The sequence below is a fragment of the Rhea pennata genome, chromosome 3, assembly GCF_028389875.1.
Source record: "Rhea pennata isolate bPtePen1 chromosome 3, bPtePen1.pri, whole genome shotgun sequence".
Lineage (NCBI taxonomy): Eukaryota > Metazoa > Chordata > Aves > Rheiformes > Rheidae > Rhea > Rhea pennata.
Window position 1 is genome coordinate 88,275,063 of NC_084665.1, and position 26,141 is coordinate 88,301,203.

Below are 26,141 nucleotides of genomic sequence, written 5' to 3' on the forward strand. Positions count from 1 at the left end.
GCAAGCGTTTCCTTCCCACGCTCGTTCCCAGCGGCGGCGGAGCGGGAACACTCCCTTGGTAAATGGCAAGAACCATTTCCGTGTGATTCGGGCTTGGCACCGGGCAGGATTTGGGCTGGGTGCTGCCGCCGGCTATCCGGGGAGGCCACCCCATGCAGAAGGGCCACGAGCCCCTTCTTGCACCTTGCTGGTGGCCCGTGGCTCTCCTGTGGGCCAACAGGTTTCTTATTCCCGCTCCAGTTTTCTTTTGACTCCGAGTCACGTGAAGCATGGCCGAATGGAGGAGCATAGCACACATTACGTTGATCCGGGGATGCTAACCAAAGGGCTTTTTTTCCCCTATCTGAAGCTACCCGGAAGAAGGACCCAGAAGAAGAGGAACAAACATGTTGATCCTGATTTAAAATTCCTGATAAAATCAAAGCTAAGCTTAGACAAATGCTGTTGTTAATCATTAAATAAAGTCTTTTTGATCATTTTGGTGGTTTTGTTGAAACACCTTACTAATGTGATGTGCAGAGTTTCATTAGTATGTGTGCAAAGTATGCAGATACTTACAGTATGATCTCTTAGACCAATCACAGAACCATTAGTTTATCATCTATTTTATAATTCTTCTCAGGAGCCTTATTTGTCTAGGTGCTATACAAATGCCAAAAATACATGGTCCTAGTTGTAAGCAATTTACAGCTTAAAGGTAAGATGAGGTATGTAATGGACATAGGCTGTCACTGAGGCAACACATTATTTTAATGTTGGGCTGTAAAGACCTGCTATGTAAAAAAGAAAAGATAAGCTCTTTTTAGAATTATAAAGGGGAAAGAAGGGAGTTTTGAGCAGATTTGATGCTTGGCTTTTAATGACTGGCTTCATTTTATTTTAGGTTGATATCGACTGAATTGCCAGAACTTTGCCCTACAAAGCTTAGGAGGGCCACTTCTTAATGGATTGCTGTAGCCTCTTAATTTCTCCATTGATCCCGTTCCCTGCATCGTGAGAACGTTTTAGCCAGCACAGAACCTAGAAAAGTTACATGTAAGTCATGATTCAAGTTCCTTTCTTTTTAAAGGCGGGGGGGGGGGGCAATAAGAGAGGTTTTGGGGGAGGCAAGATGGAGGCCGCAAGCATCATACTTTAGAAAAATACCATAAAAGCTGTAATTCAACAACAAACATTAGGTTGTGAATAAATTGTTATTGAAGTATTCTTAGTGGCTCTTTTAGCTTAAATGGTGATTGTCATTTTGAAAGCTTTAAGTGTTCCACTTCCATAGTAAACCTTAGCAAAAAGTAGTTAAAATAACTTCTCCTCCCCCCCCAACCTTCCAGTTATGAAGGCTTTTTTCCACAACTGGATAACTTTATGCACGCTTACCCTGGGGTGTTGTGCTAAAGTCACACTCATGCTTCACACAAGATCAGAGGCCGACCTTTGCTCAGTGGACTGTAGGCATCCCTCTATTTTTTTTCCAATCGTAAAACCAGTATCCTCCTCCTTTGCTGTGGTTTCCAGAACGGTTGCTGCGGAGAAGTCCTAGCACCATGCTGCTGCTTCTTCCCCCAGCTGCAACCCAGAAAAGCCCTGTAAGCTGCAGTCATATCTGCATTTTAAGAGCCACTTCCAGCTCCTTTCATGAGCTTCACATGTGAGGCACAAATTTAGCTGCTCATCCAAAAGTCAGAGCTGACATACATGAGCGATAGGCTATCAAGAGCACTGCTATCATGCCGGGGTCGTCCCAGGCAGGACCGTGGCTCGGCAGCCTCCCATTTGACTACTGATTTGCACTGTGAGATCCCATTGCATCCCTGCATGCTTGTCGTTCAGAAAAGGCAGGGCATGGGCACTGCCAGTCAGCATGTTCCTTCCAGCTTGATGTGTGTAGGAAATGTGATTATTTGATGTTGAAAGAACTATGCAAATACTGTAGTAGGGTGGGGAAAGCCACACAGAGATTTGCTAGGGACAGAGGGGATTGAAGGGGCAGAAGACCCCTTCCTATCTCCTTCATCTGGAGAGTATTTGCTGATGCGTGTTATGTGCTTAGATTTTTTCTCCCAAGATGGGAGAACGGCTGTGGTGCTGTGCACAGATTTCCTCTACTCAACACCACGGCTAAATCCTCCAGAACCCCTCACAGCATCCTCTAGTGGGGAGAAGCTAAGACTAATTTGACACTCTGCACCCACCAGCAGTCCCAGCCTTGCTGGGGTGGATCTGCAGGTGGAAGGAGCTCTGCAAGGAGACTGTGGACACAAGGGTCTGCACAGCCCAGAGGATAGGATGCTCCACAGCTGGCAGGTTTGGAGAAAGGCTTGAGCACAAGCCTTTATCTTTGTTTTATTGAAAAAAAATCCCATTGTGGTCGAGAGATTTCCGTCTTTTGGATGATGGTGTAGAGCAGCTTGGCAAAAAGCCACCTGAACCAGAGGTAACACAAAATTGTGGTTCGCAACGTTGTACTTTCCAGTGGTTTCCAGCATCAGTCCTACATTAACCCAGGATTCACAAGCAGGAGAGCAAACACGCAGCACAGGACAAATCTTGTATAAAATCCACGGCCCGGCCTCAGAGCCGGGGCTGTTCGGTTGCCCCCGCTGCCGTCGTGCTCGCTTTTGGGAGCAGCGATGCTGCGCCTCTCGGTTCAGCTGGCTCCCGCGCCGCTTGCGCTGCACACTTGTGCTGCGCGGACACATGTGACAACCGGCAGCTGGTCGAATAACTCGGCCAGAAAAACCTTGGGGGAATGCGCGGAATGGAAAGTCACGCTGGAGCGAGGTCTGGGCCTCGCCGCAGCCTCTATAAGGACATCTGCTTCCAGCGGCCCCAGCAGGGGAATTTAAATCTTGTTCCGCACTTTGTGGTGGTCGTGCTGCTCCGGCTGGGAATAGCTCCGGGCCCTCGCTGTTAAATAACAAAAAGGCAGAAGTAGGAATTCCTTGAAAACCATTGGCAGACTGGGTTGTGGAGGGGGACACAGCGAGGTTAGAAGAAGTCTTTCTGTTTTTTGTTTTTTTTTTCCCCCTCCTGAAATAAGCACTGACATGTTGATTATGAAGGCTGGCATCCTGCCCTTGTTTTTTCAACTGGAGTCATAAATTCATATTATGCAGTTTAATGACTAATCAGGCCAGGACGGGGAAGCCAACCACAGCTCTTGTTCTGGTCAGTTTGCCTTGATTACTTACTAACACTGAGTGTCTATTAGGAATTGTAATATTACTTAAATATATACTAAAAAAAAAAAAAAAGTATTGGAATATTTTGGAAGTGGAGACTTTATATTAGAGATAAACCTGCATATGATGTATAACCTGTTTTATTTGCAGTGACATAAGATATAGGCTACAAAACAAAAAAGAATCTATTGTGGAAGAAAAGCAGGGTTTTTTAAAGCGTATGCAAACTCAGTTTTTAAAGACAGGAGATTCTTCTTTTTTCCTGAGGTAAAGGGTATTGGCGAAAATAACAGTGAAATGCTAGGCAATGGAGAAAGGATTGATAGAGAATTTGCTGTCAATGAGGCCAAAACAACGTGATGGTTTGGTTCTGTTTTCTCAAAAACGGAGAGACTTGCCATTTTATTATGGGCCTTGCAATATGTGGCATAGTTAATGAAAATCTCTGTAGGAGGACTCATCTGACTACATGAGAATTTTGGATCTCATTTAAAGTATGTTTCTAGTGCTGGTCTTAGGGGAAAAAAACTTGAAAATGGGAGATGTAACAACTCAGAAGCAAGCCAAAAGAGGCAACCCACCATTTCTTAATTGTACTTAACACAATTCCCTTGTAGTTTTGAAGCCTTATTTTTGTGGGCTTTTCTTGTGATTTTTGAGATGTTTGTGATCGGCCACCTTGCAAATTCACTATGAAAATCCCTGTCAGAGGAACTAGCTTTGAAAATGATATCCTTCGGAGAAGACTTGAAGAGCAGCCAGAAGCTGAGTGGACATAAATGGAAAGAATACCCCTCTCATTCCCTGTCCGCAGCTGAAGCACGTTGGCAGAAGCATGTACAGGATGTTTTGTTCTCCTGCTGGTGCTGTGGAAAATCAGAAATCTCTGTTTCCAACACTAGAGTCATAGTTGAGCACCAAATTGACTTGAGAAGTGCGCACAAGGTCAGCCTAGCTAAAACAGTCTGGCAGTATTGCTCCAGCTTTCCCTGAGCTGCGGCGTGTTTGGTATGCAAGTACACCTTCCCCCCTTTCGTTTCATTATTATTTGCATTTTATAACATTACTCGGGTGCTGCTTGATGTGATTGATCTCCGTAAAAACAGTACGTGTTGATTTTCGAATTCAGAGCAGAAGGTTTCTCCCTTGTTTCGACGGAGCAGGTTGCTAAACCCAGCCTAACGCAATGGGGAGACGGGGCTGCGAGCGGTCACGGCTGCCGTGGGGAGCTGGCCCATGCTCCGAGCTGCAGCCGCGGTGCTGTTTCTTTCCCTGTAAAAGCAGCAAAAATAACGCGTCAATCAGTGGCATTCTGAGGATGGTAAATTGTCTTAATTTGTGCTACTTATGCACGTACTGTGTTGAGAATTCAGCAAGAGCCTTTAAGTGCTTTGCTCCAAAAAAAGCCCCCAAAGCTAGAATTCAGAAAACCTCTACACACAACATTAATATTCTCTAGGTATGAGTTCGTCAGAATTTTTTTTTTTTTTTTTTTTTTTTTTGCTTGCAAAATTTCTTTAACTCTGTCCTACAACCATCTGTAGGCAGATGTCGATAATGTAAAATTTTAAGATGCAGATTTTGGTGATTAGATGTCTGTCATCCGCCTACCACCAGAGGCTGGGAAAAAAATATATCTTTTTTTTAAATTACGCTCAAAGGTCAGGAAACTTGATTGGATTAACGAGGAAACCAGATTTCTGAAGGTGAAGTCCCATCCCTTTGAATATCTACTTACCAAACTCTTGAGACTCTTGTTAAAAAATCTAGCCCAGTTCTCCCAAATGCTGTGGTCATAGTTAAGGAAAAGGGTGTTTCTATGCTACTGAGCAGGCAGCACTGGATTTTAATTTGAGATGTTAGCACATCTGTCACAAAATCGCAAAAAAAAAAAAAAGTCCCATTCTCATGTAGTGCTTGTGTTTTCTCTTTGATGCTGCAGAACTATTTGTCCTGCTTTCAGGCTTGCTTTTTGAGAGGTGCACACATTTGACTTATCACCAGTATTTGATAGGAATGCAGTGAAGATAGAGAGGAGAGGCAGTTGCTCAACTCTGGGTACAAATACCGCTGGTATCTTGGTCGTGCAAGTGAGATGTTCCTATGGGCCGTGTGTTTTATTTAAATGAGGCCTTATTCCTAGCAGAGGGCTGGTGTGTGTCTAGAAATGCTTTCGCATGGATGAGAGAGGTCTTTTTGTGCAGAGTTTTGACATCTGCCTTTTTAAGAGCTCCGTATTAGCGTACATCACTGTAGTGTTGAGGTGATTTCCATCAGACTGGTAGCCGCAGTGATGCTGTTTAATGGATGTCGTGATTTCTCTGGTACGTTTCCCTGCTTGGAGACCAGGAATCTGCTGGGGCTTTGGCTGAGCATTGGCAATAAAGTCCCAGGTGTGACACATGTCAGTGGTAAGCAGCAAAGCAGCATTTAAGGATAGAAAAAGCTTTCTTTTGCCTGTTTTGTGGTACTGACATGACATGTCTTCGAGCTAGCAAGAGGCTAGAAAATGCGCACTGCTCTGCCCGCCAGCTCTGAGCAGGGCTGTGCACCCAGTGCACCGTCGCTAACGCGTTCGGCTTGAAACGTCCCACAGTGAGGGTGGTCCGCCGGCTCCTGCAGCGACCTGTCCCGGGACTTCGCTCTTAAAATAGCCAGAAAGATTGTTCCTATAATCTAAAGCAAATCTTCTTCGCTGCTCGTTATCTGGGTTACTCCTGCTGCCCGCCGTTGAGAATACGTACAACCGTTGATCGCTGCCGTGGCTGGGCAATCTCTCGGTGTAATGGGATGCTCCCCAGCACTGCCCATGTCTCCACACCCAAGGCAGGGCTAACCCATGGCTTGGGGCACTGATAAGTATTTGCTGCGGAAGTATCTGCTGATTGAAAAATTACATATATATATATATATTTATATGCACATACACACGTATATGTATATATGCATTTAGAACAGATATATTAGGTACAGCCTGAAGAACGTCAGCTGCAGCTTCATGCACGGTTGCGGTGTGGGCACACACGTGTGTGCAGCGAGCAGACAGGCTGCTAACCGAGAGCCACGCGCCCGAGGTGCCCGAGCCCGCCGGCGCGTGGCGACGGCTCGTGGGCCACCGGAGGAGGCTGGCTTGGTGACTCGCACGCAGAGCGCGCTGGCTGGACGGGCCAGACCCTTCCCTTCAGTTTTGTCCCTGGCACTCAAATAGTCAGAATTTAGGTGTTGTTGCGGCGGCGATTTTTATTTTTCGCTGCTGCAGGCAACCGCCCGCGTGTGCGTGCGCACGTGTGCGTGCGTCAACCCCCCCCCCCCCCCAGCGACCGAGTCACAGCCCGCCGCCCGCCCGGGGCCGCTGACGCCTCCTCCTGCCACCGGGAATGAGATGACAGGCGTTTCCCCGGAGGCGGTGGGGCGCAGCCCCTCCACCGGCCTGGCGTGTCCCCCGGAGGAGCCTTCCTGCTGGCGCCTCGCCGAGAGATGGTGACGGGGTAACCAACTTTCTCTCTAACCCAAACCGGCGAAAAGTAAAATCCATCTCACCGCATGAAGTTTTGTTTTCACTGCTCTTAAAATCTGTCCTTTCCCTCTGGCAGAGCTCTGCACAGTCATTTAGCGCCAGCACTGGGGCTGGTGTGGTTGTTAGCTCAGTGGGGTATGACCCATTTTTTTTTTTTTCATAGTATTTAGCTACCTGCGCTTTTACAGCAGACATCACCCGTTCCTACGACCTAAATCGTTGCCAGAAAGGCGACTGCCTGGTTTCGGCAGCGCCGCGTCGACCGCCGCGCGTTGGGAGCAGCGGGCGCCGCGCGGGGCTGCTGGAGATGACGGGCAGTGCCGTCTAGCTGCCAGCTAATGGGCAAGTAAGTGCAGGTAAAAGCACGTTTCTCTGGAGCTGACACTTAGTCTGAAATTGTTTTGTTAAATATTAATTGCTAGCTTACGGCACGTGTTTCCTGTTATGATTTCTGAGGAGTTCAGAAGTACGAGCGTCTGTAATGGATGCTTTACTTTCTGTAATGCTTGCGTTTTCAGAGGCAGCAAGATAATTAGCGACAGCAGATTGTTAACTCTCCTTTCCCCATCCCCAGCCTGTGGCTTCACCCATCCTTTTCTTTAGTCTGCTCTTAAGACAGACGTTTTCTCTTTATTTCTTTTTTTCGCCCGTTAATTGGGTTAGCTTTCTGCAGCTTTGCAGATGATAATTAGGTCGATCCTCGTGTTGCTTTGCAGAGCACTTGGTGTAAACGGGAAGAATCGGGCATGGGAGAGAGAGATAAACTAGCTTTGTAGTAGGTATGGGAGTTTTATGTATAAAATTAAAAAGTAATTTGCAAAGCAAGTTGAGGTAAAGTGGATTTAAACATAATGAAATCATCCTTGACAGCAATTTGTTTCAAGTTCTTCTACTATTATGACTGTAAAGGGATTTTTTTTTTTAATTGCCAGTTTCTGGGTAGAGTATTCAGTATAATTTCTCACAGGTAAGTGAAGCATTAACTCCTTATATATCACTAATACAGGGAGCAGAGGGAGAAACCAAGAGTTAGGGAGATGCATCTCCTCCATTTCATCGTTTGAAAATTCATCGGTGGTTAGCCACCTTTGAGAAGAAATCCACCAGATAACTAAGAGCAAATAATTAATTAAATGCATGAAAATCCAGTATGATACTTGCTGTAGTAGATATGCAGTGTGTATGAATATCTGTGCCATTGATGTTTAACAGAATCTAATGAAACTCCAAATACAAATTGGAAAAAAAAGTAACAGCGTTTAGCTAGTTTGCATCCCTTGTTCAGATGAGCCATGAGTTCTGGGTTTTTTGCAGTTATATACTTGTGCTGTAGGTGTTGGAAGTGTGGGTGGCCAAAAAAAGTGGTGATTACAATAAGATTTTCCATTTATTGCCCTTTGTGTACAACTAAAAATAAGCTTCAAATGCTTCACAACTTGTAGAGCAAGCATAATCGTTCTGTTAGCTCTAATGACTGGCTTGCATGCAGCTTCGTCTCTGCCTGGTAAGTCCTGTGTTTGAATACTTGTAAATGTGTCTGTGTTGAGATGAAAGACGGAGTTTATTTGCAGTGTTGTCTAGCTGTGTTAACTTATCGGCTTTTTCTTATCTAAGGAAAAAAAAAGGAGTTAGGCTTAGTACATAAGTCAGAAGTGGTGATGAAAGAATTTTGGAAGCAGAGTTGTTCTGGTATCTGCAAAAAGCAGCTTTCGAGAGGACTTAAAGATCTTTAAAATCAGCCCTCCAGAATTACCCTTGTGTAACTTGAACTGTTGATCCAGAACTTAATCTTCTGGGAAAAAAAAAAAAGAAAAGAAAAGAAATTTATACAAATCTGGTGATCATCAAGAAACAAATTTCTCAGTGTTAATTTTTGGATGCAAAACCTTTTGGGCTTGTTTTTTAGGGTGCCACTGTGCAAGTATGCTATCTTTTCTTGGTAGTCGCACATGTTAGGGTCGTGCTAAGTTAGTTGAAATGTATTGAGCTGCTAAAACTGTTAACGATCGCATTAATTGATATGTCTCCCGTGGCCAAGAGAAACATTAAAGAGAAGATGTTGTCAGCACATGCAGGGAAATTCGTAACTGTATTGTCGAAGGTTTGGTGCTGTCCCTGCTTCACTCATCGAGTGGTTGTGGCATTTCCAGAGAACGGGTGTGCCTGTGCATTTCAAGCTTCTCGGTTTGATGTAATTCTTGTAGTGGATGAGCTGAGAGCGAGCGTCTCCTCAAGAGCTGCAGATCCGAGGGTACAGACGCTGAAAACTTGCTTTCCGTTGTGTGTCAGCTTGTACTCCTCAGCCTTCTCGTCACTTGGTGACCCTTCCAGGTTTTTCCAGGCATTGTAGTGTGGCAGCAAGGTTCGTTTGACCTGAGCACTAGGCTAAATATGGCGATAGGTTTTCGTTCTGAGTAACTCCACGCGGCGCAGAGGATGTGGTATACGGGAGGCACTTAGCGGCACATGCAGTTGCTCCATGGAATATTGATGCTGACTGTGGTGAGTTTTTTATTATGCAATATGAAATACCATTAAATTACCTTAATGCAAAGCTCCCCCTCTTCTTAGAAGGAGAGCACTGTGTGTGCTGTTGCTGCCTTACTCTTACGCCTCTTTTATGCCTTTTTGCTTAAATGCATGTTTCTGTTTTAACATCTGTGCACATCCTTTGGACCGGCTGCTGATACAAAGCATAAAAGGCAAGAGAGCTTATGCAGTAATCAAGGCTTTAAATATTTCAGGTGGGAATGGGCTAAACTTCAGAAATAATTAGCTTCTGTGGTGGTGGCTTCTGCAGGGAATTACCTTACATCTGTTATAATTATCTGCATGTCTCAATCCTTTAGGTGACCAGATGCTGACAAGCAGGATAAACATTTGTTGTCATTTTTTCTGTGGAATTTTCCCTTTTTGATACAGATGTAGATTTCCCCACCACCACCACCCTTACTTTCTGCTGCTGCGCCTGGTGCAGCTGAGTTCAGACCTGATTGCTTTGCAGATAACGGCAGGAGAGTGTGTGTCATGTGGCAAGCACACTCATGCTCCATTCACTGTTTCTGCCCTCTCCAATTGGATGAGACGGTATTTTCTTTTCTGGGGGTATCACCACACAGGCTATTTTTAGAGGTGGCACAGAGAACGCATTGTACAACACCCGATAAACACCACAGTCATGTTAGTTTTTTTCCTTGTATGGTGATAGCATTTTTGAAGTGTTCACCTTTTCTTTAGGAGGTAGATGGATCTCTTTTTGGTTGTTTTTAGGCACTTGAGCCGCTGCTCCACGTAGTCTGTACGTCTGTGTTTTCTGCACGCTGTGAAATGTAGGCACTAAATTAAGATTAGTGTAAGAGACCGAAGCCATGTGATTGAGGTTTTCAGGCCGGAGCCTGGCGTGGCAGCTGATCGCGAGCTTGTGGCGTTCGTGCGCTGGAGGAGCAGAATTGGCCACTCATGGGCTCGTTATTGCATTACTCGAATAATACGAAAACATTAGCAACGGAGATTTACTATAATGGTGTATTTTAAGTGCGTCTCTGCTCTGCCTGTTTCGCTTCTAATGCACTCAGTTAAGGAATGCTTTGGAGGTTACTGCTAATGGATGAATCTTCTGGAAAATTGGAATTTTCAAATAAGATTGACATTTGGAGTGAGAAATATAAATCTAATGAGAGTGTTTCAGCAGAGGTTTGTAATTAGGAATGAATGGAGTGAATTTGTACGCGCAGTCTGCAGAAGGGCACAATGGAAGGTGAAATTGCACACTCCGCAGTGAATGAGGGATGAAAGCCAATGTATCAGTGTCATGGCATGACAGTGTAGAGTATAAATGATACTGTCACTGAGTGCTGCAGAAGGTATCAAGGGAATTCCACTCCAGTAAATTACATTACTTAGACAGACCTGAAGGCATTGTGCCTGAATGATTGGAGGGAAAAAAGGTTGTCAGCACAAAGCAGAAGATATTACAGAACAACTGGCTGCAGGGTTGGAAGTCAGTGTTTTTCTGATGTTTACCATGCAAAGCTCTTTAGTTGTTTTTTAAGCTTTTTTGGTTGGATTACAGATGTATTGATGACACAGTATTATTTTTCCAGATGTTGTTTAGAGCAGATCCCGTCCTGCAGCAAGGATTGAGCTTGCTCAGCTCCCATTACTCGGGTAGGAACTGGGACTCCCCTCCAGACTTGGGAAAAATTTAGTCCCGTGTACCTCCCTCAGGCACTGATCTTTATCCGTTTCTTTATTTCGCTGAGGGTTTGTTTCTTGAAGCTGGGTTTTGATTACAGGATGATTTTAGCACAGGTGTGTGCAGAGAGGCAGGTTGTTACCCATTCTCATTAGTGCTGCCTGGAGGTGGTGCAGTCCCAGCTGCGAAGCCTGGTCTAGGGCTGCGTGCCTCCAGCTGCACTGGGAAGAGCTATGCCAGATGGTAGGACACGAATGTTGTTCTCTACGGTCGCGTTTGGAAGCACTCAGGCAGTTTGGTGAGGCTTGTGGTACAGCTCGCTAGGAGCCTTCTGTTGTGGTGATGGTGCAGCAAAAGTCCAAAGGCTTAATCCATTTCAGCGCATGTGTGCAGGCACAAACCTCCAGGTGTTTTGCTCTTCACCCACCCTTTCCCAAGTAAAACCCACTGATAATTGCACCTTGTTTCTTGCAACTGCAACGATGATGCTGAGTGGAATAGTTATTTCTCACTCTTTTCTCTGTGATCATCTGTTGCATCCATCTTCTCAGGGGCACTACCTCAGAGATTGGCAAGAGCTGCTGTTTCAGCTTGACTACTTTTTTGTCTCTGACCTTACATGCATACAACACCTTCTAGCTCCTGTTGTTTCATAGCTTTCTTGTAGGTGAGGCAGTGCAGCTCCCACAGCTCTCCAAAACTACCCCTTCTTGACAGACCTCTAAGATAAAACCAGTTTCTCCCAGGGATGACACGTTTCATTTCTGCAGCACATGAAAAGTCCCACCTGCCTTGGGGCTTTTAGTAAAACTTCAGCAGGCTTTGTACTGCCTAAAAGCATCTTTTTCCACTTGCCTACGCGTGAAAACCATCACTGTATGTACATGCTGTAAATAGTGATCTGGGAACATGCTTGATTTCTCCTCTCCTAAACTTATAAGAGCAGATAACTTCTGATTTGCATCATTCACAAATGGTAGGATGAAAGACACGCAGAACAAGTAAAATAGCAGTCATCTGGGTAGATTTTTTCACCTGTAAAAGTGGCTTCAAGGTGTGGGAGCATTAGCTGGGTAATAGGGCCAAACCAAAGTGCACTTCTGGGAAGCTTGCGATTCAGAGAGGAACCTCGGAAAAGTTAGTAAGTATTCAAGTTCAGTCAGAATCCTTTCTTTCTTTTTTTCAGTGTCATTAAAATATTTATAAAATCATTCATGGCCTCATCTAAATTGGTAGAGCAGAATTCATGATTCAGAATAATTCAGTGATTCTGGAATTTGTCTCTTCTAACACTCTTTGACTATTTGTAACAATAAACAGCCTAAGGAACAAGTTTGTTGTGTCTATATTCCTGTAACGTGTGTTAACTTTGCTGGAAATGGCCCATCTTTCTCTGAATACAGGACTCAGTCCTTGCAGCCTCTCTCTAGGAACCATAGCAAACCTACAGGCCAGATTAAAAAGCAGCAAGGCATCTGTGGAAAAGAAGGTGCCCTGCATGGATTCAGCAATGGAGCAATTTATTAGGAGGTCCTGAACATAGCAAAAAGTGAGTGGGAGGTAGCAAACTGTTATTTGTATCTAGTCTGAATCTTTCCCATATTAGAATTGGGCTAGAGTGGTGTAAGGAGTAGCATTATGTCTGTCTGTATGGATAGAAAGTAGAGCTAATATCTAAAGGATATAAAGCTTGTCCTGCCTGTGTGCTTAGACCATCATTGCTATAGGAAACCACCATGTCCAGTTAAGCACCCATTTGTAGTGCTTATAGCTATGCAAGCTGTTCCTTACTGTGTTGATCTGTGCATATTTTTAATAATCTGCCATCATTTGCTTCTCTTGTGGTATCTTAACTTCAGAAAGCTGCCAATTTGGCACATCTATTTTTTTTTCATGTTTGGAAAGCAAATGCTTTTTCTAATATTCAGTCTCATTCTGGTGGTCATGATCTAACCACATTTTCAAAATGCAACTTTGTGTTGTCATCCATCAATCCACAGAAAAAAACATTTGTTCTTGGCTTCTTGATGACGTGTATGTTGTTGTTTTCCCCTTTCCACACTGATCCTGCAGCACCAACACCTATAAACAGCACTTGTGAAATCACTGGGGTCACTCACGTGGGTAATGGATGCAAGACCAGACTTTAAAGGCAGCAAAATACAAGAGGGTGGTGGGGTGGAAGAAAGAATGACCAAACTCTATCCCTTAGGGAAAAATCAGAGACTAACTAGTATCGCTTTAACGGAGAGAGATATTGAGCATGTTCAGTCAGATTTGTATCCCCTGGCAAATTTATTTTGTTCTGTAAACGGCTCCCTGCTGTCCCAGAAGACTTTTGTTATCTCTTCCTATCTTGTTTAATGGATTTCTAAGTAATCAATCTTTATGCAAGAAAGTTGTGGTTCAGTAACCCCAGCTTGCTAACAAGTCAATAGTTTAATCTTAAGTCTCCTTACTAACACTTTTGATAATGCAGGACTATAAAGTTTGACATAACAGAAACTTCTCCATAAACTCTGATTTTGCTTGCCAAAAAGTCAGCCCATTACCATTAATTCCCCTTTTATCATTAGTGTTATTAAACTGACGATTGATGTGTAAAAACTGCCATTTGCATGAAGTTCCCAAAACTGCAGTAAAAGAGACTTTTGTTCTGACTTGGTAAGGGGAAGCGGGGGGGAGAAAAGCAAAATAACACTACTTCTAACAGCAGAGATGTTCATATAAAGACATGTTCTGAACAATAAGGTCGTTTATCCATGTGTGACATAAATACATAGGAATTTAAATAATGAGAGATCTTGTGAAACGCAGTAAAATGCACACCATTGGGATTGTGAAGTTCCCATCTATAAAGCCCTGTTCTCAGGGAAAAGCAGCTTTACTTTTGCTTTGAAAATCCATTATCATAAGCCATTTTTTAAAAACACTTGTCTCATCGCAATATTAAAGCAATTTTATACCCTAAGAGCAGATCTTTCATAAGGTAAAGTGCAGTCTCGTGTGTGTATATGTAATTGAGGTTTATAGTACTTCTCACAATCCTAATTTCTCCCAAATTAAAACCATTCATCTTTTTAGGCTTTTCTTTTCCCTTTTTCTTTTTCTTTTTCTTTTGTCTCCCTGCTTTTGACCCCCAAAAGATCATGTCTAAAAAATACTCTTTTTAACAAAAAAAAAAAAAAAAAAAAAAAAAAAAAAGAAGGACAGAATGCTTTTCTGGATTCATTGCAAAATACTCTTTTAAGGAAGCATTTTAAGAGTTTAGGTTAAAAAGTTTCTCTCTCAAACTGCATGAGTGACATTACTATTTTGGGAGGCAGTGCCATCTGCTTGTTAAACCAAAAAGCTGGGAAGATGGTCTTAGTTCTGACATAGGCATTTGATTCGATTCCACATAAAATTCCTGACTGATCTTTGCTTGCATTTGTCCAATCTATAAACTGGGGACAGTGTGCCGCCCTTAACCTCTGCAGCGCTCAGAGATCCTAAAAGAAAGGTGTTCAGGTCGTTGCACCTGATGTCTGAGTACGTGAGGTTCTTCACAAAAAGTATGATATGCTATACAATATATTGAATACCTCCCTGCAGGCGTTCACAGCTGTAAGATCTACTAAAAGGAGATAAAGAGAGCATCATAGCACAGGACACTTGCCATACTGCAGGTGGCTACTACTCTTGGATGGAGAGATCAGTTTTGATGAAGGGCTTGGGGAGGTTTAGCTGTGTTTTCCTGCTTTTTGTTGGAGAGATGGGGTTTGTGTTTGCTTTTAGATCAAAAAGAAGGAGGATGAGGTTTCCTGGGTAACAGATCACCTGTCAGCCTGTCCCAGTATAAGGGTTGCACTGTTGCAGTCAGTGCAAAGTCAGGAGTTAGAGGAGACTTGTAGGAAGTGCACATGGCTGGAAGGAGGTCAGGTCGTGGAAGGTGTAGGAGCAAGGTGAATTTATGTAATAGGGACTGCAAGTCCATGGAAATGACACAGGAGAACATGAAAAAGCAGGAAGAGGCTACTGTAGGTGATCGAAGACATTACAAGAGATAACAAGAGATTTCAATGTGTGTTATGTTGCTAAAGTATTTGCAAATACATACATATCATCATTACAAGTCTTCTTGACTGAAGAAATGTTTCATCCAATCTCTGTTGACAGAAAAGATTGCCTACTGATAATTGCTTTGCTTAAGTGTCTGATAATATGCCAGAAATGAGAGCATTCTATGTTAGGTCATCTTTAATTATGCATGTACCACCTGTCAGCTTTAAATCTGGGGAAGATTAGTTTTCTCATTGGAATTAGGGTAGGGAAAAGAAGAGATCTTTCAACAACAGAAATAGACCATTATAAACAGCATGTCTATAGGGGAGTTTTAAAAGCATTCTCCTAATCTTCCCTAGTCATGAGTACACTATTGCACATGCAGAAATATTTGAAATATTGCCTAAGCTAGCTGCAGTAATGGTGGTTTTTGAAGGGAACGGATTTCAGACCATCTGTTGCATTTCCTAGCTTCCTTTTCATCACTTCAAAGGAAAAAGGAGCGCTGAGGTGGAGGAGGGCACACAGAAAGTCAAGGGTGCTTCGGCCAGGATGAAATCCGTCCTAAAGCCCTTGCAACTTACCACAAATTCAAATGCGCAGTAAAACCAGCCTGGCCTATTAAGACAAGCCTATCTTAAATGATAGACTCAAAGACTGAAAAATGGTGAGGGTGGACGCTTTGTGAAAAACCTGAACTGAGAGGTGGTAACGGTTTTTGAAGATATAAAATTAACAGGGGTTGCCATTACAAGGCCTACTTATGTTACTAAAAATTACTTCAGAGAGGAAACTTATCTTTGTATGAGTTGGAGAGAGAGCAATTGTTTGAGAATAGTTGAAGAGATTTTTAGTTCACAGGACTTTGATACAGAAATATATTGTGGGCATCTCCGGTTTTTGCGGTCTCCTTTACTCCGAGGCAAGTCTGAGAATCAGGGAAAGGATAGCACCACTGTACTTGAAATCTGGTCTGGTCTTTGTTATGAGCAGCTAAACTTCTCACGTGATTCCAAAAAAAGAGAACACATGTTTCTTGTCAATTGTTTGTCCTGCTGCTTGTTGCCGATGTATATGAGCAGTCTTTCTCACGTTGGAGTTTGGACCTCAAAACGTGTGTGCTTCTATCTGTGGCATACACGCAGCAGTCACGGTCAAATCTGTGTTTCCCCCTCTGTGGGATTTTGGTTTTCCAGCTTCTGTGATCACTACCTCGGACTCCTGGAAATAATTCTTCAGTTCTGCTGATTATGGGACACTAACTGTTTTTCCTAGTGGTACCTTCCAACACTGCTATTTCCACCAATCTGTGATTCGGAACAGTAGGTCAATTGGTAAAACAGTAAGAATGAACAAATACGGACAGATGGCTTTGGATATAAGAATACGTTTCTGTGCATCTCACATTTGGCTTTTGCTCTTGCTTCATTGTTGGATGAGTATTTGAGGCTGTCATTTTACATTAAAAGTGGAGTGATTAAGTGGAGTTGCTTCTTTGCTGCAAATATTGGCCTATGCCCCTTGTCCCCCACCCTCCTTCCTAGCAGCACAGGCTGACATTGAAGAACAGACAGTTCTTCAGGACTTCCTTAGGACTCCACTGTAGCCTTGTCCTTGGAAGCTGGTGATCGTATTTTCACTGAAGTACACGGAAAGATTTTGTGAGACCAGTGGTTGCACCACCCAGTGGGAAACCAGGAATTTGTTGGGCTTCTCCTAAGAAAAGTAGTTGTGTGGTTTTTTTTTTGTTTGTTTTGTTTTGTTTTTTTTTTTTGACCTTTTCTTCCAGGCACTGCATTGGAGGAAACTTGCCTGTTTATTCATTTTATTCATTTGTTTTGGATAAGCTTGCCAAGCTTACCTTTTTTTTTATTATTATTTCTGCAGTAAATTAGGACAACTTCTTTTCCTTGGATTGTGCTGTAGAATTTTATCCAATTCTTAGACAGAATCTGATTCCTAATTACTTGTTTCTTTCTCTCAGGATAGCAGTTCTAGTTGTATCACTTAGATGTAGCTTAACTTTGCCGAATTTAAGTGGAAGAGTATTGGGCAGTTCCACAATTTTTTTCTCTCTTGTGATTCATTTGCTCTTCATTTCCACCGCCTAGTGCATGCTAAAGAGCTTTCCTATCTAACTGTGGCCACTGGAAAACACCTCTTTCATACAGACTCCTTCGTTAAATGTGAGGGCCTGTGCATCTCATTAGCCTTCAGTTATTGTTGAGTTATCCTGCAGCGCTGTAGGAAATGTCCCCCTTTGGAAGTTCTGAAGATGGCCAAACTCCAGGGAATTCAACAATCTGTTTGTGTGTCTGAATAATGGGACAACTTTGTCTCTAAATGAGACTTAAGGTTACATTTAAGGATTAGAGAAACATTTACTTAAAACTAGACTTGGAGTAATGAAGCAAAGTTGCTGAAATACAAAGCCACAGAATGCCCTAGCAGGGGTTTTCCTGAGTTGGCCCAGCCTGTGAGGCATGGCTTATGTAGTCTGCGGTTTACCCCAAGCCTGGTCTATCTTGGAGCCTTTTCTTGCCACATATTTTTTAAGATGGTTACTGAAGCTACCCAGAACAGTTGTTCTGTCCCTTTTGTCTCCAGCAGCTCTTCACTAGAAATTGCCCACTGTCTTGATCATAGGAGGGATTAAGCTATCTTCTCAGTTTTTCCGTACAGATACTTGTTTTACATTTGTATTGTAAGCTTTGGCATACTGCTCGTTTTAAGCTTCATGCTTTTTTTGTCCCATTTCTCTCTCTCAAAAACACTGTAAAAACTTTTCGATTGTCAGGTTTAGGTATTTGTTACAATAGCGAATTCTTGGTGGATTCATACTTGTTCTTCCACAGCAATGCAAAGCTTGATGCTCAGGGTGGTGAAATTCAGAGCAATATGTTTACATTGAGTTATTCCATCATACACACTGCTGATTTTAAAAGGAAGGGGGACCCTTCTTGGGATAATTAGTTTTGCCATGTTCTTAGGTACGATCTCTTGATAAAGCATTTTTTTTCTGACTCTGAGTTGCTTGCTGACAGCCAGTATTACAAGAGTTCATTGCAAGTTTCACGGTCCATGTGTGCTTATGTATACATAACACAGACAAATGAAGCCACAGAGAGATAATGAAGGCAGCGATGATAAACCCTGTATGAGTGCCCAATAGAGTGAAGCTTTCGAATAGTCACCGTGGGCCAAATTCCAGCTCTTGTCTGGGTCATAACAATGATGAAAATTGCCTTGTCCTTTAACTGATGGCACCAATTCTCTGCTCGACCTACTATTTCACGGACTAGAGAATCTTTAAAAATGCAAAACTAAGTATTTACATTTTTATGTTAATAGTTTCAAGAGATTTCATACTTACAGAAACCGATGCTGCTTTAAAAACAAATAGCTATATTTATCCTTTGCTTCTCTTATGCCTTCCTAAAGCAAGGTTTTCAGAATGGGGATTGTTTCATGCTAGTAACTTTTAAAGTGCCTAGTAATCTTAGCTCGTAGTCAAGAGTAGACTACAGGTAGGTAATCAGCTCACTATAACCTGCAGCACTGGTCAGCGGATACCTTGCTTGTACCACCGCTGCCAGTCTGTAAAATGGGGATAATACGGCACTGCTCAGTGTGCCTGTCTGAGGCATACAGGTAAAGTGGTGCATGGATCACATAAATAGCTCAGGTTTTGCAGCCTTTGCTGGGCCAGTCAGTTGTCAACGCAATACTGTAGATCAATGGTAAATGAATGCAACCTTCTTGAAAAGTTCAAGTGGGCAATCGGAGCAGGAAAAGTGGTTTCTTTTACACATTGGTTGCAGTGCATTTGTGGAGTGATTTCAAGGAAACCTCTCAGTAACAGGAAACTGCTACTGCAGGCATTCGATGAACAAGCTCTGTAGTTGTCCGTGGTGCCTGCTGCCTCATTCCTCAGGCTGCTTAGTAAATGCACAAGTGTGTCCCTAATCAGTCAGGCTTAGGTTTTTTCTCCTCTGTGCTAATGTGTCAGTATTTTGTGTCACGTTTAGTAAGAAGGGAAAGCAGTGATATAAAGACTTTTTTCCCTTCCCTTAAATAGGATTGATTACTGCAGTTTTAACAACATTCAAAAAAAAAAAAAAAAAAAAAAAAGAAAGAAAGAAAAAGAAAAAAGAAAGAGGGAGAGAGAGAATTGATTTGAGGTGGCCTGAGCCTCCCTAGAGATGGTGCATGATGACATTCACACAGAAAAGAAATTGCCTTTACCCACCCATTTGCAGAACAGACATTCCTATTGCAAAAACTCCTTTTGGTTGGTTGCAGTTAATACACACACGCGCACACACGTATGTAAAGGCACCTCTCTAATTGCCTCCAGGCTGCTCCCCCCACTCTCAGCCAGGTCACGCTCCGGGGCCTGCCCCTCTCTCTGCCTTTCACGCAAGTCGCTGCGCCTTCAGCTCTGGGATATCTAATCTACTGGGCAGCAGCACTGGGGAGGGCTGGAGGGTAGGGAGCTTTCTCTGCCCTGCAAGTTTGAATTCCCTCCTGTCCATCATCGCGATGAATATTGCAGAAACCTCGCAGAGCCGGGGAAAGCTTTGTGCTTTTCCACGCAAGTGCTTGCCAGTTCGAATCACATCGGTCGTGCTGCAGAGGTGAGCATTGCTCTAGATGCAGTGGGTTAGTGGAGTACTGGAAAGTCACATTTGCGAGGGGTCCCAGGCTCCCGTCTCATCTAATCTGTCACCTGGGGAAGGAATCTGACAACTTCTGCAAATGCTGCTGTGCTGCTTTCGCTCTTTTTTTGTTGTTGTTCCCCAGCTGTGCCCTTTGTTTCTGCAGTGCTGTCTTTGCACCACACATTTTTTTTGTGCAAATCGATTAGCTTTAATTTCTTTTCTCAACTACCTGATTTTTTTTTGCATTGCTTCAACAGCATCCTGGTGTTAATTTACATGATATATGATAATGCGATGTGATATCCCTCCCTAGTTAGCAAAATGTTAGAATAGCTGTTGGCAGCCTCTCTTTTCTGGAAGAGTAATTAGCAAGTGGAATTACTCAAAGATGTGCATACTAGCCTAAGTAGGCATTTTCCAGCTGTCTGCAAGTTCAAAAACTAGTAGGGACTTTTCAGACTCTTAACACAAGATTAATTGCTTGCTACTAGAAAAGAACACTTACAAAAAATAGGTACTGTGCAATCAGGGCTGCTGCGTTTTGTTTCTTCATTAAAAATCAACTTCTCTGTCACAAAGGCCGGAGTTTTTTCAATGTTCATGTAATCATTTTCCTGAGGAGGCAAGCTTTTATATCTCAAGGGGATGTCAAGCTCAAATACAAAATAATAAGCTTTCTAATGCAGCTCTTAGGTCTTTGTTTACATTAATCCTAATGCTGCTGGAGACAGAGATGCCTTGTATGGGAAGAGGATGATGAAAATGCTTTTATGCTGGCTGCTGAAATTGGGATCCAGAACTCCATACGCTTCTGTGCATGGGCCAGGACATCACCGTTTTCCTTCTCCCTTTCTAACATGCATTTCTGTCCACGTTGCTTTCTCTAGCAAGCCCTTTGCGAGGCTGTGCCTCAATTTTGCATAAAGAAGTTTGCATAAATCAAGTACAGCCGCACAGCTGTGCTAAAAGCTCCCTTTTTGTCCACGGGTGGCTATTGTCAGCTGCCTTTTATTTCCCCTCTCTCTTATTCTTTTGCTCCGCTGGGATCAGCCAGCGGGTCGTCGGAGTCATGTTCGTGCCCTGATACAAAACACTGCGACCCCACAGTGGAGCAGAGCAGCCGGGAAGCGCGCTCGTGCCGCATTTGGACTCTTGGACTGTCAGTTTTATTTCAAGCTTAGGCTCTTACCGCCACCTCCGTAACCTCTTCTGCTCTCTACCTTTCGCTTGGCATCTACTGTGCTACTAATTTTCTCATGCGCATGATGATCATCTCGCAGCACAGTCCTCATCCCCCTCTTCAGCCTCTCGCCAGGGTATCGTCTCTCTCCTCTCATCTGTCTCCACTCCGACGCTCCTCTGATGTCGACAGCTCCCTCTCTGCCTGACTCGGCGCCTGCAACTTTCCCTTCCTGCGTCTGCCTTTGGAAAAGCATCGGCCCATCTCCTTTTGGAGGAAAGGACAATTTCCAGCAACTGTTTTCCGCTTGTCGCCTCCATTCCCACTTCTTTTCAGACTTCTTGGCAGTGGTTTCCCTCTCTTTTCTAGGCAGTGTAACCTCTCTGTCCTGCCTGCCCACTCTTTTCTGCTTCCTCTCTGCATCCTTATATACTCGCTGTAGTCTGCAACGTCTGCATCTCTGGCTTCTCGAGTTTCTTTGTGCTCACTGAAAACACTGGAAAATAGCTGTTCTTTCCCACGATCCTTTCCTCTCTCCTCACCTTTGCCCCTCAACCCTCCTGGTAACGGCCGTGGCCGAATTGGACTCCTGCCACTTCCAACCTTCCCTGTTACTATAGACCGTTCCCCTTGAAATGTGGCCAACCATCCCTTCATTTCCTTCTCCGCAGCTTTTGGTCTGTAACCTCTCAGCCTCTTTGTGCTCCTCTCTCTGGCACCGGGCTTGGTCCTTTTCCTTTCTCTTATCTGAGACCCTCTCGCTCATCCGTAATAACTTGATTTTAGCTTCCATGTGGATGTTGCTCCTGGCTCTTGCCCTTCACTTCAACTTCTAACCACTGGCTCTGGACCAGTCCCATTTTGTAGCTTTTCTCACACATCTCTCCTTTATTATTACTAAAAACATTTGCACAAATACCTCTTTCAAGATTTTAATTTCTCCTCTTGCTTGTTCTCCATTTGGAAAAATTCCTGCCACATGCAGAGGAGATGAACGTATGTGTGGATGTACTTCAGGTGAGAAATAAATGGAATAATTGCTACAAATAATACTGAGCCAATTAATTTGTACAGAGTTAAGGGAATGTTTCCTGCTGGTACAGATCTGTGTAGCTGTATTAATAGGCCTGAGGCAGGGATTGTTTTAGTAGCAATCAAGTCATTTTTTAACATTTACAAAGCTCATACGAAAAAATATAGGCATTACCAGAAACATGTAATAACAATAACATACGTTTTCTATGAGATACTAATTAAACAATATGTGTGTGTATGTGAGTCTACACATATTTATACATGCACATGACTGTGTATATGTGTATAAAAACACATGTACACATGGCTCTGTTTTTAAGTGTTTTGAAGTAAAGAAGAAAAGCATTATTTCATTCATAACAAAGTAGTGACTCTATCCAAAATCTCACCAAGCAAAAAGTATTTTTGAAAACATTTTAATACACCTTTGGGCATATAACTAAGCTGTGTCCCTCTATGACTAAAATTCTTGAGGTAATGTCAGAGGTTTGTAGATATACTTAGCTGACCTTGACTTTTGATAAATATAAATTAACTGACCCTATTTCTATAACACCTGAATTGTGCTAATGGCAAAATCAGCATTTAGTCTGACTGTGGGAAATTCTCTCTTTTTTTCATGCAACTGTGTTACCTGTGTGGTCAAGTTTGTCTAAAAATACTGGATTCGGTTCTGCATATCAATACTTAGCATCTTCTGATAACCCCAGAAACACAGTACATTGATTTAGTTGTAAGGTTTGTTGGAGGCTTTTTTGTTGTTGTTGTTCTGGGTTGATTTTTGTTTGTTCAAGTTTTTTTTTCAGCCTGCAGTGTAGGTCAGATACAATTAGGGTAGGTGCAACCTCAGGAGATAGAGAAGCAAGAAAAAAATATGCTTCTTTTTGCATTGTGGACTGCGTTCTTTTACATGTTTATAGAGAGATGAAGTCGCTGTCAAGCACTGGTGTTTGCCATATGGATTGCTCCCCTTTTACCATGAAAATTGCTGTAGGGGTTTGCAAGCTGTGGGAGGTATTGATTGTTTCCTAGCTCATTATTTGTATTTTAGTATCGTTTGTATGTTAGTTAATAAATAGTAAAGCTTTTAGATTAGCTTCTCTAGAAATACTAATCAATGAGCTTTATAGATTGCCCACTTTGTACATAAACGTGTCAGTCTCTAGGGGAGCAAAAGAGTTTATTTTATCCCAGGTTGCTTATGCTGTATAATTATTAATCTGTAGTTTAATCTCTTTGTCGTTATGCTTTTATGACTTGATCCTCCTAGTGGCAGAGCTCCCTTAATCCCATTAAAAGCCATGGGTTGAAGGCACTCAATATCTTGCCGAATCAAGTGTGGGAATGTGCCAGCTAAGTCTTGTTGCATGCAGACCTCCCCACGCTTCTTACCGTACATGTGCGTCCTGAATAGGGCTGCCTGCATTGTGTCTTGTCACTGGTAGGAGAGACTTCTCCCTAAAACACCACATTTTGAGCCTCAATAAAGCTGCTAAGTTTCAAGAGCACAAGGCTACAGTTTTTTTGGTGTGGTGCTCCTTCAGACAACAGTTGGAAAACCACTGCTGAAATGTTTCAGCTGAGGAGGAAGTAAATAGGGAAATAAATCTTGAAATTAAGTATTGATTAAAGGTTGGTGGTCTTCCAAAGCTCTGGTGCCCCCATGCTGTGGAGCAAAGATAGGAAATTTCAGGTGGAAAATGCATTTGGAGCATCATGTAACGTAGCCTGCTCAGCCTTCATTTGGATCCTGCATGCATGCAGGTTTGGCAGGTTTTAATTGCATGTCTCCAAGATCTATGGTGAACATAACTTCTCAACTCACAGCAGAAAAAGCTCACAGACTTTTTAGAAACAGTCATTTGCTTATTTATCAAATAAGATTATCTATTAAAGTTTGTCTGAAATGTGGGCCTGGGATGCATTTCATTAGCTCAACAAAAATTCAATACAGAAATAGGTCAAAGCTGCCAGAAACATCCCGGAGCAATCTTGCGATGGTCCCGAAGATAGTGTGCAAGTGGTGATTGCCACCATAGGGACAGGGTTCTTGTCAATGTGTTTTGTGCTGCACTTCGATATGGCAGTCCTGGGCACTCTTCTGTCTCCTTTTCAAAGGAGTGGTAAGGCAGACAGTAGTGGCAGGTTACAGTAGCTGCAGGTGCTATGTGTTGCAAAAGGCTTTGGATTTTGTGATCTTCAAGATGTGGATTGCAGAGATGGGGCATGTCTGCTTTTCATGCCTGTATTTCTCTACCAAAAAGAAATACCAGACTTGAAGATAAGTGAGCAAAGTTAAGGGAACTGTAGACAGTTCCCCTGATTGTAAACTAACTATAAAGGTGGAGAGTAATAGTAGTGAATACCCAACCATATAAAGCAGCATTATGGTGCTATCGATATAAGTCTGAAAGCACAGGTTTATGTAAGAACGTATTGTTTGACTTAGCATTAGTCAATAAGAGTGGGAGACAGAGGCATATGAGCAGAGATGTAATAAAATTGATATTGTTTAATTTTTATGGAGTTGCTTTGTTAAGAATGGACTGGAAAATGTTTGCATCTCATAGCATGAGAGAGAACAGGATAAATAGAGAGGGGAAGCAGTTTGTCAGGTGCTATTACTTGTTAACAGTCTTAAATAATTTGACTCACGGGGCGTCAGATGCCTTACATTGACCTTGTGCAAACTGAGCACTACACCTGGCATTAGATTGTAAATTTATGTATGCTCAGACCTGGAAAAGATCTGTTTTCCAAAGTTAAAACCTGTTTTGTTGGCACAACATTACATTTAAAGTAAAAAGTTTTGAAAGCACTGGAAATTGTCAAAGAATATTCTGCCAGCTTCTCAGAAATTATGATTTTACATTGTCATCAATAACAAAAATATTACAGTAACGAGAAGCCATCCTATCTAATTGAAGAAATAGAAGTAGTGATACAACATTCATTAATAAAGTATCAAAAAAGGGAAAATAGAAAAGGCACAAATATTACTTGGATGAGTTCTGTATTTATACAACAGAAGATGTGGACACAGAGATGTGGACACACAGGATGTGGACAGAACAGAAAGCGAAGGAGGACCTGAGACAGGAGTGATAGAAATTAATCATTTTCACATCAACAACTCTTAGCAACTTTTACCTCCAGGAATCTTAAAAGGAGGTGGCTGAAAAGCTAAAAAGTGACTGTTAATATGTAACAAATCTTGGGAAAACAGGCGAATTCCAGAAAACTGGAGGTCTGCCAAATGTATTTCCGATATTTCAAAAAGATAAAAGGGATGTCCCAGGGAACTGTAGGCTGCCTTAGCTTGACGTCAGTCCAGGGTGAAATAGCGGAACAGCTATTTCAGGATCTGTCAAGAGAGAATTTGGAGGCTAAAAGAACAGATAAGACCAGTAACAGTTGAAGAAAGCTTGTCAAGCAAAGTGGCTGTTTTATTTTTCCCTCTGACAGGATTGCACATCTATGTGATAAACATAACTTGATTTTGCCTGTAGGAGGTCAGAATAGATGATCTTTCTAGATGGCCCTTTCTGCTTTTAAGATTTGTGAATCTTAGAAGTAATGTCTAAATTCCAATAATTCAGACAGAAATAATCCAACTACTCTGCTTCCCTGGGATAAAATGCAGCTTAGATTTTTAGATCATAGAATCATAGAATCGGTAAGGTAGGAAGGGACCTCTGGGGATCATCTAGTCCAACCTCCCTGCTCAGCAGGGTCACCTAGAGCATGTTAGAAAGGGTGGCATCCAGGCGGGCGTTGAAGATCTCCGGAGCAGGAGACTCCACAACCTCTCTGGGCAACCTGTGCCAGTGCTCCGTCACTCTCACAGGGAAGAAATTCCCCCTCACGGTCAGGCAGAACTTCTGTGCTTCAGTTTCTGCCCATTGCCTCTTGTCCTGTCAAATGGGACAGCTGAAAAGACTTTGTCCCATCCCTTCAGGTACTTGTACACACTGATAAGATCCCCCCTCACTCTTCTCTTCCCCAGGCTGAAGAGGCCCAGCTCTCGCAGCCGTTCCTCATAGGGCAGGTGCTCCAGCCCTCTGATCATCTTCGTAGCCCTTTGCTGGACTCTCTCCAGTAGCTGCATGTCTCTGTTGTAGTGAGAAGCCCAGAACTGGACGCAGGACTCGAGATGAGGCCTCATTGGGGCTGAGTAGAGGGGCAGGATCACCTCCCTCCACCTGCTGGCAACTGTCTTCCAAATGCAGCCCATGCTGCCATATGCCTTCTTGGCCACAAGGGCACATTGCTGGCTCATGGTCAACTTGTCATCCACCAGCACTCCCAGGTCCTTCTCTGCAGAGCTGCT

The 26,141-nt window shown here is 43.0% G+C and overlaps 1 protein-coding gene across 6 annotated transcripts in view; it reads left to right on the top strand.

The window, feature by feature from the left end:
• BACH2 (BTB domain and CNC homolog 2) overlaps positions 1–26,141 on the top strand; it is a 196,826-nt gene that overhangs the window by 106,382 nt on the left and 64,303 nt on the right. For 3 of the 6 annotated variants that reach the window (XM_062572745.1, XM_062572746.1, XM_062572744.1), the window contains one exon: positions 884–1,035. The gene's annotated coding sequence lies outside the window, so the exon portion shown is untranslated. Of the gene's footprint in view, positions 1–883; positions 1,036–2,905; positions 2,985–6,878; positions 7,053–26,141 lie in introns of those variants that run through there. The other 3 variants (XM_062572749.1, XM_062572748.1, XM_062572747.1) reach the window with 3 other exon arrangements.